This window comes from Equus przewalskii, chromosome 12 (genome assembly GCF_037783145.1).
Source record: "Equus przewalskii isolate Varuska chromosome 12, EquPr2, whole genome shotgun sequence".
Classification (NCBI taxonomy): Eukaryota; Metazoa; Chordata; class Mammalia; order Perissodactyla; family Equidae; genus Equus; species Equus przewalskii.
The window spans coordinates 20,889,037-20,903,700 of record NC_091842.1 but is presented as its reverse complement, the minus strand read 5'-3'; the positions used below and the strand labels follow the sequence as shown (position 1 = coordinate 20,903,700).

Genomic DNA, 14,664 nt, shown 5'->3' with positions numbered 1-14,664 from the left:
CCACTCTAATCAAGTGAGTCCTTAAAAGCAGAAAACCCTTTCCCTGTTGTGGTCAGAGAGGCCGATGCAACAACAGAAGAAGGATCAGAGAGATAAGGCATGAAAAGGACTCAACCCACCAGTGCTGGCTTTGAAGAGGGAGCAAGGGCCAGGAGCCAAGGAATGCAGACAGCCTCTAGAAGCTGGAAGAGGCAAGGAAAGAGATCCTCCCCTGAAAACTCCAGAAGGAGCACAGCCCTGCAGACACCTTGATTTTACACTTCTGACCTCCAGAACTGTAAGAGAAGACATCTGTGTTGTTTGAAGCCACTAAGCTTGTGGTCATTTGAGGACCCTGGCGAAGACTGATGTTCATTACCAGCCATCCCTGCCCTTGCCTGGACCACCGCTTCAGCCTCCTCATGGCCTCCCTATCTCCTCTCTCAACCCCTTCCATCTGTTCCAATCTGGCCATCAGGAAGATCTTTTAGATCGTGTTCTTCCCTGCCTGCCCTCCAAGGACTGCTCGTCACACTCAAGAGTAAAACCCAAGTGCTCACGGTGGCCCGCAGGGCTTCAGACCAGTGGCTTTCAACCTTTGCTGCACATTTGAGTCAGCTGGATGCCCAGGAGGTGCACCTGGGTGTCAGTGCTTTTCATCCCCAGGTGGTTCCAATGTGCAGCCTGGATGGAGCACAGGGGCCCCAGAGGAGGCACCCCTTCCCCTTCTCTCCCCGCCCCATCCCTCCCCCCAGACCCAGGGGGCTTCTGCTGCTCCCCACACCCCCAAGCACTGGCCGGGCTCAGACCTTTGCACTGGCCTGCCCCTGTCCCTAGATATCCGCAGGGCTCGCACCCTCAGAGAGGCCTTCCTGACACACACTGTAAGACAGCACCCGCCCAGGGCCCGCCCCTGCCCCTGCCCTACATGCGACGGCAGCACTCCTGACTGTGGGAGCAGATGCATCTGTGTGCGTGTTCCTCGTCTGTCTCCACTAGACTCTCAGCTCCATGAGGGCAGGGTCTCCCTCTGCCTTATTCACCACTGATGCCCCAGCACAGAGCACAGCCTCATTACACAGCTGAATCAGTAGACAAATGCTCTGCTGGTACCCTTCGTCTCTGGTCACACCAGGAAGGCGCATGATGGAAGCAAACTCAGCAGCGCGCTCCAACAGAGGCTTTGAAAAGGCAGAAGTCCCGCAGAAAGGGCAGTGGATTTGGAGTCAGCAGGCCTAGGATTGAGTCCCAGGGGACAGCTCATCCAGCTGGGTGACCCTGAGCGAGTCACTGAACCTCTCTGAGTCTCAGTGTCCTCATCTGTAAAATGGGGGTGATGACCCACTTCAGCCCCTTCACAGCTGTGAGCAGCATGACCAGGTGAAGGCACTGTCTTATCCCAGCGGCCAGCACCCGAATTCCTCTGGGGGACAGAAATGACTGTGTAGAGAAAAAAGTCTCGACAAGCATTTGAGTAGAAGGTGAGCGCCCCGTCACACCTGTGCACATGAGGCTGCAGGTTGGGGCTCGAACAGGAAAGGCCTCGGGTGAGAGGGAAGGGTTCTGGTCGACACAGGGACAGGCAGTGGGCACTTCTTGGGAAACTCAGGTGGAAGGAGAAGGGCCGGACAGATGCCACAAGCTCCACACGGTGCCATGTAGGGTCCCATGGATTTCCAGTAAAGCCAGCTAAATGTCCCTTGTCACTATGGAAACCAAAGAAGGGACAGCATCTCACCTGGGAGCTAACCCCCTTCAGGAGGGGGCTTAGCTGTGAGAAATCCTGACCCCGAATGCAAAGGGGCCTCTAGGGAACTTGGAAATAGTAGCGAGGGCTTGGAGCCCAGAGACCACTTGCTCTGTGAGAAAGTGTGCCAAATGCACCTGGTTCTCAAGGGGTACAGAGGCCGCAGCCGCTAGCTGACGCTCAGGAAGAACAAACTAGGCCAGACTCGCACTTGGACAGAGAGCCCTTTGCACAGGGTAAAGTGCTACGTGACCTAAAGGTGCTGCCATCCCGATGTGATGCGTTTCCTGCCCACAGGGGCCTTCAGCCTCCAGGAGCCCCGCCCCAACTGGGAAGCAAGCTGCTCTGTTCTCCAGCTCCAGCATATTCATCAATCTTTGTCCCTGAAGGGAGAGCCATCCATGCCCCCACCTGCCTGACAGAGTCTCAGCCACAGAGGTCTGGTGTCAGGAATGATGGATAAGGATAGCGGCAAGCACCCCCACCCAGGAAATCATTCCTCGGCAACTGGTCCCCAGCAGGAGTGGCAAGAATGTAATCTTGAGCTTCCACGGGGCCTTGACTGCAAAATCCATACGCAGCCTAACGACCCACAATTGCCTCTGACGGGAAGTCTGAAGAGCATCCCGGTTCCAATGGCTCCCGCTGGGCCAGGCTCAGCTCTTTCTGGGATGGCAAAGCCAGTCCGGGACCCTCTGCAGGCAGGGCTGACGCGGGAGCTGAGGCGGACTCCCGGTTGGTTCGAGGGGCTCCCAGGACAACGAATGGCAGTCCCGCCCAAAGGCCAAAGGGGCCGTGTGGAAAAGCCCCCCAGCCTGATTGCCAAGGAGGTTTCCTGACAAGCTAAGGGTTCTGAATGCAGAGGGACCAGCTGGACCGGCATCCACCAGCACGGAGGAGGGAAGTGCAGTTTGTCAGCACAAAGCTTGGAGGGGGTCTGTCCAAAGCCACTGCAGTCGCCTGCCAGCTGCCCCGCCTGAACTGGGCCCTTGGCTCAGTGGCCTGTGGGACCTCGCGGGAGGCGGGGCTGTGAGCTCACAGGTATCAGGGGCCAGGAGGGTGACACAGATGAGTGGAGGAGCTGGCATAAGATGACTGATGCCAAGGTGCTCAGCGATACAAAAGGGAGTGATGGGGACTGTGGAGAACTGTCCCATCCAAAAGGGGCAGACGCTACTCACCCCGAGTCTGCGGTGGCCATGTGTGACCCGGACTGCCAGAGTCTTCCCATTGTCCAGGGAACTGAGCCCCGACTGTTACGTGAAATCTCATCTTTCCAGTGTGAAGTGAGCGAGACTGCTCTTTGGCCCGTATCCACCTCCCCTCTTTTGGTGGCTGGAATATGGCCATGGCTGTGGTCCATTTTGGACCATATGGACAAGGGTAGTGCCTCCCAGATGGCAGAGCAACTATCTAGAAGAATCCTGGTTCCCCAATGTGGAGTTGAGATGCCTGACTAGTCGAGACTTTTATGTGAGAGAAAACCTTCTATATTGCTGAAGTTGCTGTTGTTTCGAGGTGTTTGGCTCAGCGAGTGGACTTAGAATCCTAACTACTACCATCAGCCACAAATCCCACTGTAGGACACTCATTGAGCCCAGCCAAGTCTGTAGCCAGCAACCGCCAATTTGCAGCCCTGACCTAAGGCTATGACCTACTGGATGGTGTTGCACCCCTGCTTACAAACCTCTAAGAGTTCCCAGCAGCTCAGCCGAGTCCAAACCCCTGACAGCCCAAAGCTGGCTACGGCCTTCGTCACCAGCCCAGCATCTGGTCCCATCTTTCACGCTCCCACGCAGTCGCTATAGCTACTCCAAACCACCCACAGTTTCAGTCTTCAAGGTCAACGCCTCCTCCAGGCAGCCATCCACTCCCCCAGGCTGAGTCAGTCACGCCCTCCTCTGCCCTCCTACCACCCCTTAAACATACCCTATTAATACCCTATTATAGCACACATCATGTGGTATTCTAATTGCATTAAGCTGTGAAAGCAAGGGCTCTGGAGGCAGACAGACTGAATCTCAGTGCCCAGACTCACTAGCTCTGTGATCTCAGCCCAGTTACTCAACCTCTCTGGGCCTCAATTTCCTCATCCGTAAACTGGTGATAATACTGATTAAACATTTAACAAGTATAGACAGAACGCCTATTGTGCCAGCTGTCCTGCTAGGTGCTGAGCATACATAACTGTGCCTGTCATCGTGGAGCTTACAAACCTATGGGAACAATTGGTTTGAAATAAAATCTTATACAAAAAAGGTCACTTTGATGCCATTGTGATAAAATTTACAATGGAAAAGAATAATGTGTGGATAATAGGGAGATCCAACCTCGTCTGGGAGAGGGATCAGAGCAAGTTTCCTTGAGGAGGTGACACTTATGGCTGGGAGAGCTGTAGGGAGGGGGATTTCAGGAAGAAGAAACAGCATATACAAAGGCCCTGAGGCCGGAAGAGAATTTCCTTTTCCAGGAACCTGATAGGATAATGATAACGATGTTTGAAGGCAAAGCAACCGTGTCTTTGGGTCTCCAGGGCCCAGATCAGTGCCTGGCACGTCGTAAACATTAATAGATACCTGCCAAATGAGTGAGTGACTCTGTGCAGAGTCCACCGCCCTCTGAATGACTAAAGCCATCACCACATGCCGGCCAGGCACTTGCCAAGCACGGACCAGACACCAGGTGCTGCGCAGGACTGAAGGAAGATGCAAAGATGGACCAGTCCTAGATCCTGCTCTCTCAGACTTTCCACTGCCAAAGCCAGGAAACCCCAGCATGTGGGTCCCAAACACGAGGGTAAGGTGTCAAGGCTTGTCCACCACACCCTGTTTCCCTTCTTCCATGACAGTGAAGCCCCCAGGCCTCCTGGGCAGTAGGCATGATCATGCAAAGCTCTTGCCAATGGCGTGGGAGTGGACACCCCAGGTGAGGGCTGCAAACATCAGGGAGGCCTCCTCCACACTCTCTCCCAGCTTCCTGAGCAGCCCAGTTTCAACCATGCAGATAACAGGGTACCTGAGGGGATGGCAGAGCAATGACTTGGAAGGAACCAATGTCCTGAAAGGAGTGGCAGGAGCAGAGGCACCCCACCAAGCAGGACCACTACCTAAGAGAGAAATAGCTTCTCTGATCTTTGAGCTTCTGTACTGTGGGGTCTCTTTCTTACAGCAACATAGCCTTACCCTGACTAATACAGCATCTGAGAAAGGGACAGGGACCTAGGAGTTTGGAGCAGGAAGTGTCCACTCTGTGCTCCAGGAATCAACGAAGACTTCCTGGAGGAAGACGGCATTTGCACTAGGCTGAAAGAAGTCTATATTCTGAATAAATAAAGGTGTACCCACCAGGGGATTAAAAGAGAATGAGACAGATCCATATTACAGACACGAGAAAATGCCTGAGTTCAATGGTCATGGGAAGAGTGCAAAGTGCAGTCGACATCCACGCTTCCGCTGCTTTACATGAGAACGCGGGTGTATAGAGAAAGAAAACAACGGGAGCGGTGGGGCCAAAGCACAAGGGAAGAGGAGGGATTTTCTCAGTTTTCACTTTTTTGTCCTACTGGGCTACTTTACCTTTCGACAATGAATACCTACTACGTTACAATAAAGCTTTTCTGTATTTCTAAAGCACATCAGAAATGTGCTGGTCCTGCTCTCTCAGGAAAGGAGCCACTCTCGGCACAGCCCTGGACATGGCCCTGCCGGCCGGGCCGTGAGCTCTGAGGGGAGGCCTCGGTGCCCCGGCCAGTCCTCAGAGTGTGGGACGTGGGCACTGCAGGCACAGAGACCACTGCGGGGCGGGGGCTCAGGAATCAACTTCCGATCAGTCAGGTCTGAGCTCAGGGGTCTCCCAGAGACAAAAGTCTCAGAGGCAGGGAGTCTGCCTTGTACCCACTCGCATTGTGGAGCCTCTTTGCCACAGCAGAGGAACTTTATCATGACCGACACTGGACTCTGGGAAAGGGATGGGGCTCCGGGAACACACAGGAAGAGGCCATGGACACAGGAAATTGATAAATTTCATAATTCCAGAAGAGGGGTCTTCTTTAAAGATAGATAGTAAATATTTTAGTGGGCCATACGGTTCCTGTCACAATTACCCAGCTCCGACGTGACACCAGAAAAGCAGCCATAGAGAATACATAAACAAACGGGTATGGCTGTGTGTCAGTAAAACTTTATTTACAGAAACAGGCAGTGGGCACAATAACGTGAATATGCTTAACCCACTTAAAAATGGTTGAGGTGGGAAAATTTATGTTATGTGCTTTTGTTACAACTAAAAATTTAAATTTAAATTAAAAAAATAAAACAGGCAGTGGGCTGGATTTGGCCCCCAGGTTACGATTTGCAAAGCCCAGCTCCAGAGCACCGGGGCTGAAAAGACCCTCAGAGGGCAGCAGCGTCTGTGCTGCTCCAGGGGAGCACCCTTTGACACAGGTTACCTCATCCGTGATTGGTAAATAGGGGAAAGATGCTGCAATAACAGGCAAGTTGTGTCCAGACCTGATTTTCCCCAGCATGATAATATTTTTAAATAGTCAGGAACAAGAACAATTTAAAAAATATCCTTAGCAGGATGTGAAGGACTTAAGAAGACAGCTGGAAGTCTGTGGAAGCGCCGTCCCCTGTTACAAGCAGGAGCTGGATTCTCGGTTCAAGGACCTCTGCGCTGTCACATGATGAAGCAATCTGGGGACACGGCAAGTTGAGATGAAGAAGCTATAAAGTCACTCCCACCTCTCCTCAAACAACGGATTCATGAGGCTACACTGCTGAGCCTAATTTTAATGTCGATGAAACCAGTGCCGATTAGAAGCCAGTGCGCAAAGGCAGCCCCAGCCTCCGGTTTCCGGCGGCGCAGGCTCCAGTGCTTAGTAGGATTGTTACCGATTTTGTGGGTGCTCTGATTGTAAGCCTCTCAAGGTTTTGAGCCATCGACTCCAACTCTGTTTTTCTCATCTGTTCTTTTAGTGCACCGTTGTACAGGTCACAAGGTTTTATAGCGTGCGCACGAGGCATGACAGCGGGACCCCTGGAACCCCACCCACCGCTCCCCAGAGAACTAATACCAACATTTACAGAGTGCTTACTGCATGCCGGTGCTGCGCTAAATGACTGACATACCCCGCCTCCCAGAAATAACCCTATATTATCATCCCCAATCTTATAGAAGGGGACACTGAGGCTCAGAGAGGTTAGGGACCTGTCCTAGGCAGTGACTAGAGCCAGGAGAGGGCCCACTGCCCTCCTTTCAGATCTTCTTGCTGGCCCCATGCCAGCCCCAGCACCCTCCCCTCCCTGCAGTGGGCACCTGAGAGCCCCGGAACCCGACACCCCCTTCAGCTGACTGTTCAAATACGCAGAGAACGGGGCGGGGGGCGGGACACCGACGCCGGCCTTCCAGAAAAGCGCCCCTGACACGCGGGCAAATCGTAGCAGATGCAGGGGGTTTTTTTTCTTTTTCTTTTTTTTAAAGATTTTATTTTTCCTTTTTCTCCCCAAAGCCCCCCAGTACATAGTTGTGTATTTTTAGTTGCGGGTCCTTCTAGTTGTGGCATGTGGGACGCTGCCTCAGCATGGCCTGATGAGCGGTGCCATGTCCGCGCCCAGGATCCGAACCGGTGAAACCCTGGGCCGCGGAAGCAGAGCGCACGAACTTAACCACTCTGCCCGGGCCAGCCCGCAGGTGCAGTTCTGATGACTGAGAACTTCAAATCGTTTTTTCCCCTCTATCTTTTAGACTATCTTCCTTTAATACAGTGATCGATATGTTAACACTCATCTGCCATTTTAGTGTCTCCTGTTCATTTTGTTTTCCTTCTCTGTTTGCTTTTTTCTGCTTCCCAGGGGCTATTTAAACATGTTTTAGAATGCCATTTGGCTTTATCTCAGTATTTCTGAGTATATATTTTTGTATAGATTATTCAAGAGGTTGCTTTTGGGATTAGAGCGTGCATATACTAGAACATACGTATGACGTGTATTACACGCGACTTACCTAGCCCACTATTGTTGTCATTTCACCATTTTGAGTGAAGTACACAAATCTGACCTCCCTTTACAGCTTTTTACCCTCCCCAATTTATAACTTAATTTTCTTTAATAATTTCTCCACGTGCATTTAGAAGTACATCAGGGAATACTGAAACGTTGCTTCAGCCACCAAACATGGTTCAGAAAACTCAAGAGTGGAAAGAAAGCATAGTGCATTTACCCATATTTTTACTCGCTATGTTCTTTCTGCTTTCTTGATGTTCCAGGGTTATTTCTTTTATCATTTCTTTGCTGTTGAGAGAACTTTCTGTAATCATTCTTTTAGGATAGGTCTGCTAGCAACAAGTTCTCTGAGTTTTTGTTCATCTGAGAACGTATTTCCCCTTAATTTCTGAAGGATACTTTCACTTTCTCTGGTATACAACAGGGGGTTGACTGTTCTTTACACTCTGCACTTGAAAATATTGCGCCATCTCCTTCTGCTCTCCAAAGATTACTGAGGAGAAATTCTCTGTCATTCAAATTATTTTTCATCTTCTTGGAAGGTGTTTTTTTCCCTCGTCTGGCTGCTTTCAAGACTTTGTCTTTAATGTCCAGAATCTTAAATAGGATATGTCTTACTCTGGATCATTTTAGTTTCTCCTGTTTGGGGTTCTCTCAGGTTCCTGTATCTGAGGGTTTAGGTCTTTTGGCAAATCTGGGAAGTTTCCAGCCATTATTGCCCGGAGCGCTCTTTCAGAGCGACCCTCTTTCTCCTCTCCTTCTGAATTCAGATGACAGGAATGTTAGAAATTCTATTCAAATAGGTTTTTCCCTTAGTGGGAACTCCACAACTAGTAGAACCCAGAGATAAGGCCATGGGTGAGGCAATGGCCTCACTTTAGGACCCCAACATCACTTTGGGGTGACCATGTAAAGAAGTATGGATGCTGATATTTAAAGGCAGATGGGGCAGGGCATCTTCAAAGGTCAGAAGTCAACTTGGCTTGGCCTCAAGGCCATTCAGAACACAACATGCCCAGGACCAAACGTTGGTGAGGATGCAACCAACACAAGCATAGGGCCACTGCTGTGGGAGTACAAATTGGTGCAACCACTTTAGAAAACAGTTTGGCATTACCTAATGGAGGTAACGCGTGCAATCCTATGACCCAGCTCCACTCAAACCCTGAGACGTGGACAAGAACATCCACAGCAGCCTTGCTGACAATGGCAACCACCCCAAATGCCTGTCACCCATAGAATAAATACATAACCTGCAAGCCAATCTTCCAATGAAAAACTACCCAGCAGTGAAAAGGACAGAACCACTACTGCACGCATCGCCATGCACAAAACTCAAAACCATATTGTGCAATGTGTACAAAACAATGTGTACAGCATGTTTCCATTTATACACAATTCAAGGACAGGCAAAAATAAACATCCTATTGTTTGGGGATACGTGAGTGGTAAAACTAAAAAGAAAAGCAGAAAATGATTAGTACAAAATTAGGGATAGTAGTTAGCTTTGGGAAGGGGCACACAGGGGTTTCTACAGCTTGGTAATGTTCCAGTCATTAATTTAGGTGTTGAGTACATGGGTATTTTGCTATTATTCTTTAGACTATACACATATGTTTTAAAAACTCTTCTTTTTTCCATAGGTGATATACTTCACATTTTAATTTTTTAAATTTATAGACTAAAAAATAGAAAATGGCCTAGGGGCAGGATAGAGCAAATTCAAGCCGCCATGAGTGTTTAAGGGGCACTCAATTCTCCATACCCTCAGATAACATGCTCAAACACTCCCTATAACATTAGGAATGAAGCTTTTGGGTGCAAGAAAAAACTCGACTAGCAGTGACTTAAATAATAAGGGCATTCAATTATCTCTCATAACAAGAAGGGCTGAAAGTAGCTGATTAAGGGTTGATCCAATGGCTCAGTGATGCACTTCTCTGACATTCTCCTAGAGGCAGAATATGGCTGCTGGAGCTCCAGACATCACATCTTCACCCAACCACTTCTAAATATAGGAAGTAGAGAATCCTCCAGGATGATGAGAAAAACTTTACTCATATGCCCATATCCTTTCATCAAGGGGAAAATATTTCCTAAAAAGTCCCCAGCAGAGTCTCACTTACATCTCACTGGCCAGAACTGGGTCACTTAACACTGCTAGCCACAAGAGAGGCTGGGAAAGTATCTGCCCTTTTCAGCCTCCTTGTGAGATGGACAAGGAAGGATGACAAGGAAAGAGAGGGCAAGAAACCACAATGTTTATCCTAACCCACCTCCAGCTCTAGGCAAATTAAGTCTGTCTGTCCCACCATTGGTGCCCTCAGATCTGTCAAATAACCCAGGTCCCACTTCATGTGGAAACTGGAGTCCATACCTCCCAGCCCCAAAACACGCTGCTGAGATGGATCTGTCTCCTCCACGAGACGTTTGAGGGTGCTCTGAATTGCCTTTGCTCTCCAGCCCCCAATTCATGACCTGGCAGAGTGATAACCCTCACTCTGTCAGTCAATGGACACTATCCGATGAAGGAAGTCAGCAAATCCCTACTGCTAACATGATCTGGCCAGGCTGAGCTCTAGTGTACGATGGGACCCCAACGCTAGCGGCCCACAGCCAAGGGAGAAGCTAGTGGAGGAGGCACTAGGCACTTTACACACTGGCTGCAAACTAACTGGAAAACTGGAGCATCAAGGGCCCAAAGGTTTGCTTGGGTGGCGGGCCACAGCAGCAAAGCTCCAAGAGGAAGGAGCAGAAAGCCAGGCAGTGCCGGCTACAGTCCTGCAGACAATGACTGCCCGGCACTTAAAAGACAGTGGCCCTGGAGACAGGGCATGTGCTGTCCTGTTTGCCACGGTCCCCACCTGTTCCCCCAATGCTGAGGCCAAGGGTGGGCTGCTGTTTACCCTCACACTCTCATGGCTGTTCTTACCCTTGGCCAATTCCCAAATTTGGCTTTCCCTCCTGGCCCTGTAGGCACTTGAGTTCTGGATCCTTGAACTAAAGCACTGAAGATGGTCAACTTTCTTGTTCTCTGGTGAAAATAACAAGTCTACTCTCACATCAATGCCTCCGTTCGCTCTGGGGCATTGAGGGGAGCGATTGAAGTCAAAGACTCAATGCCTGTTCCCAAAGAGATGAAAACCAGCCCCGCTGGCTGGCTGGGCACCGGTGACTGGGTCCACACAGGAAGCTGACAGGCAGAATGCTATGTGGGGTGCCATCTTTCTGCAGTGGCTCAAACGCTGCCCTGGCGGTTACTCTAAAGCCTGGATATTCATGATTGTCACACGGTGTGTCATTCCAGGAAACCTGAGAACTGAGCGACGATGATAAAATTAGGCAGTAAAATAAAAGCCAGGAGGATGCATGAAGGTGACTCATTTGGTAGCATTTCTGAAATAATAATAACTAGTGCTCATATGAAGCTGACCGTGCGCCAGCCACTCTTCTAAGTGCTTTTACACAGACTAATTCACTTAATCTCCACAAAAGCCCTAGGAGCTGAGTATCCCTGGGTCAGATGCGATGGGGTAGTCAGCCCCTACATGTGAGCCTCACCTCCTGCCACCTCCCCACATTGAATCAGGGACGACCTGTGTAACCAGTAGAATACTGCAGAGGAGGCAGCGTGCCTTCCAAGGCCGGCTCACAAAGGGCATCGCAACTTCAGGCTGGGTCTTTGGGACTGCTCGCTTGGGGGAAGCCAGGCGCCACGCTGTGAGGACTCCCAAGCAGCCCCATGGCGATGTGCACGTGGAGAGGAAGGCACTGGCCAGTCCCAACTCGGCGGCCATGTGAGGGAGCCACCGTGGAGGCCAGCTCTCCAGCCCCAGGAGAGCCTTCAGAGGACGGCAGCCCCAGCCCCGCCTCTGCAGCCTCATGAGAGACCCCAACCCAGAAGCACCTGACCACTCCCAAATTCCACCCAGACTACTCGCAAATTCCTGACCCACAGAAACCGTGAGACATAATCAATTACTGCTGTTTTAAGCCACTAAGCTTTGGGGTGATTTGTTAGGCAGCAACAGATAACTAACACGGATGGTAAAACTCACAGAGGGGGACAGAGTTAAATAATTCGTCCAGTGTCACACAACTGGCAAGTAGCGGAGCGAGGATTTGAACCCAGCCCATCTGCTCCAGAGCCCGTGCCTCTAACCACTCCACTATGCTCCCTGCTCTGGCCGCTTCCGCAAGAGAGTCAGTTAGTGTTTACCTGTATCCATCCCCCTTTACGCCAGACCTCACCTACGGTAACTCATTTCACTCGTCCAGCAACTCGGCAAACACGTATTATTCTGTCCGGTTTATTCTTCTATTAAAGTGTAATTAGCCAAGTAATGCATGAACACATTTCTCCCTTAGGAAACTCCCAGTAGTAGGTGAGATCTCTAAACCTCCTTAGAGCTCTCCCTCCCCGGGTCCAGGCCTCTCTCCCAAACCGACAACGGCAGTTTGGTGGGTACCTTTCCAGACGTTTTCGGTAGTCATTTCATTCACACTTATGTCCCCCAAAAAACCACATATGAGAGCAACTACAGAGTTAAGTCTCACAAAATAATGTCGAGCAGGACACCAGTCACAACAGAATACGTTGTGCGACTCCTTCAACGGAAAGACAAAACACAGGCAAAATCATACTCCAGTGTTCAGGGTTGTAGGCCTAGGGGCAAACTTGTCAAGGAAGCGACCCCATAAACGCCAGGATAGCCTCTCTCAGGGGAAAGGTGAGGGGTCACTGCAGAGGCAGGAGGGGAGCTTCCGGCGGGGGCAGGGGGCAATGCCCTATTCTGACCTCAGAGCTGGCTGTGTGAGGTCAGCTTTGTGATGGGGCACTAAGCAGGGTATTTCATTTTGTGACATTCTTGCAAGTGTAATTCAGAATTTTCAAAGGCTTTGTTTAAGCAAAGAGCTCTCTATTTTTGTGTTGTATCAAATTTATCATTCTATCTTTCTAAACACTGCCCCTGGTCACCCGTAGATGTCCCCCATTCTTTCACCAGCAGCAGGATATCTGGCCGAGGGAAGAGTCCACAGGCTCTTGGCCTTCTCTTGAGTGCTGGACACTTCCACTGCTTCTAACTTCTCTCTCTGAACAAGAACGAACATCGGTGCGTGCATGTGCATCTCTGCAGGCATGTCCCCAGCAGCTGGAACTCCTGCGGCAAAGAGCATGAATGTCTGTGGTTTTAACAAACGTCGCCAAGATGTTGTCCCTCGTGGTTGTGCCGCACCTGTCCCACCAGCATTATGTGAAGATCCCCATGTTCTTACATCCTTACCAACTCATGACATCATCAAAGTGTTCAATTTTGGGGCCATTTCAGGGAAGGAAGCCAGTGCCCCATTACTGTCCATTTCACAGATGAAGAAACAAAGGCTCAGAGAGCTTAAGCGGTTTGCCTGAGACCACACAGCAAGGAAGTAGCAGCAAGAGGACCTGAATTCAGATCTTTCGCCTCCAGTCTCAAGCTCTAGCCCACAATGGGGTCTTTGCTCCTTAAAGAACAGGTGCTCCTGAGATTTGCCACAGACACTCCCCATGCAAGGGGTGAAGGCAACTTGATGCCCCCGGGGTCACAACCAGGCGAGACGCATGTGGAGCCTGGCCCCGGGGCTGGCAGGCAGACCACCATCTGCATGGAAATCATCAGGGAGGAAAGGAGCTTGAAATGGAATCGACAAGGTGCTGCCGCCGACTCTGACAGCAAATTAGATAAACTTGCATCTGACACGATGCATTTAGAGCAGGGCACGCCGGGTTCTCAGCTGCTCCCCAGCAACAACCCACTGGGAGTGAAAAATAAAACAATCTATGAAGCTACAAAACGCAATAATGAATGATAACAGGCCCCAGAACAGCAGGGGAGAATTACTGGAAAATCAGCTAAGAGCCCATCAGAAGGGAGGCCTGAGTGGCTGGCGGCAGGAGGTGGTGACATGTGGCAAAAAGTGGGAAGGATCTGAAGTCAGAGATGCCTGGTGTGAAGTGGCTCCTACACCTGCTGGCTAGATGACCTTAACAAGTTCCTGAAGCTCTCAAAGACTCAGTTTCCTTGACTGTAAAACAGGTGTGAAAAAGGAACATACCTACCTCCTACCACTGTTATGAGGATTAAATGAGATATCGACTGGACAGGGCCCAGGGCCGCCAAGCACAGAAGTTCAGGTTGTGCATAAGCAAGGACCCTTACCTGAGGCTGTGAGTGGGCTGCAGTCGAACCCACCCTCTATGCCCAGAGTCGGGGGTTCTCAAATTTACCAAAGGCATGACCTTGAAAGGGACTGGCACATAGTAGGTGTTTGAGAAACCAGAGTGTTGTGATCACAGCAGCCTGGCTTCCCCCTGGGGGCTCAGGCCGTTATGACTGTGGCTGTGACAAGTGCTCCTCTCCAGAATCAAGAGAAAGCCCCACACGAGGGGCCTGAAAGCAAACCTTGCAGGACTGAGCAGAAAGAGTCGTGGTCCCACGGCAGTCCACATGGGGAAGGCTAGGGCTCCCGCAAGAGCAAGGGAACCAGGAGTCACCTGTCCTGTGCCTGCTCGGAGCTGCCTTGTGCCTGCGGCATGGTAAGCGCATCAGGAGAAAGGAGGTGAGGGGCTGGAGTGCCCGCCAGAGCACAGCAGGGGTCAGGGTGGTGGGAGAGCCTGACACCCCCCGTACAGGAACTCTTGACGGTCCATGTTTGCCGTGTTTACCCCAAAGAGGGGCAGGCATGGACAGCAGCCCCCTCCACAGGCAGTCCCCTGACAACCTCCACGTCTCTGCTTGTGCGTCGTCTCTGCTTTGTCTGCTTTGTCACCCATCCTCCCAGGCCCAGCTCAAGTGCCACCTGCTGGAGAAAACCCTCCCTGGTTCCCCTGGGCCCACACCCAGTCCAGGCTGGAAGGGCTGACTGTATCTTAACCATCCCTGGAGCCCCATCCCCAAA

General features: G+C 50.9%; 1 protein-coding gene across 2 annotated transcripts in view; it reads right to left on the bottom strand.

Moving 5' to 3' along the window:
- Positions 1-14,664, bottom strand: part of GSG1L (GSG1 like) — a 211,959-nt gene that overhangs the window by 160,261 nt on the left and 37,034 nt on the right. The window lies entirely within an intron of this gene.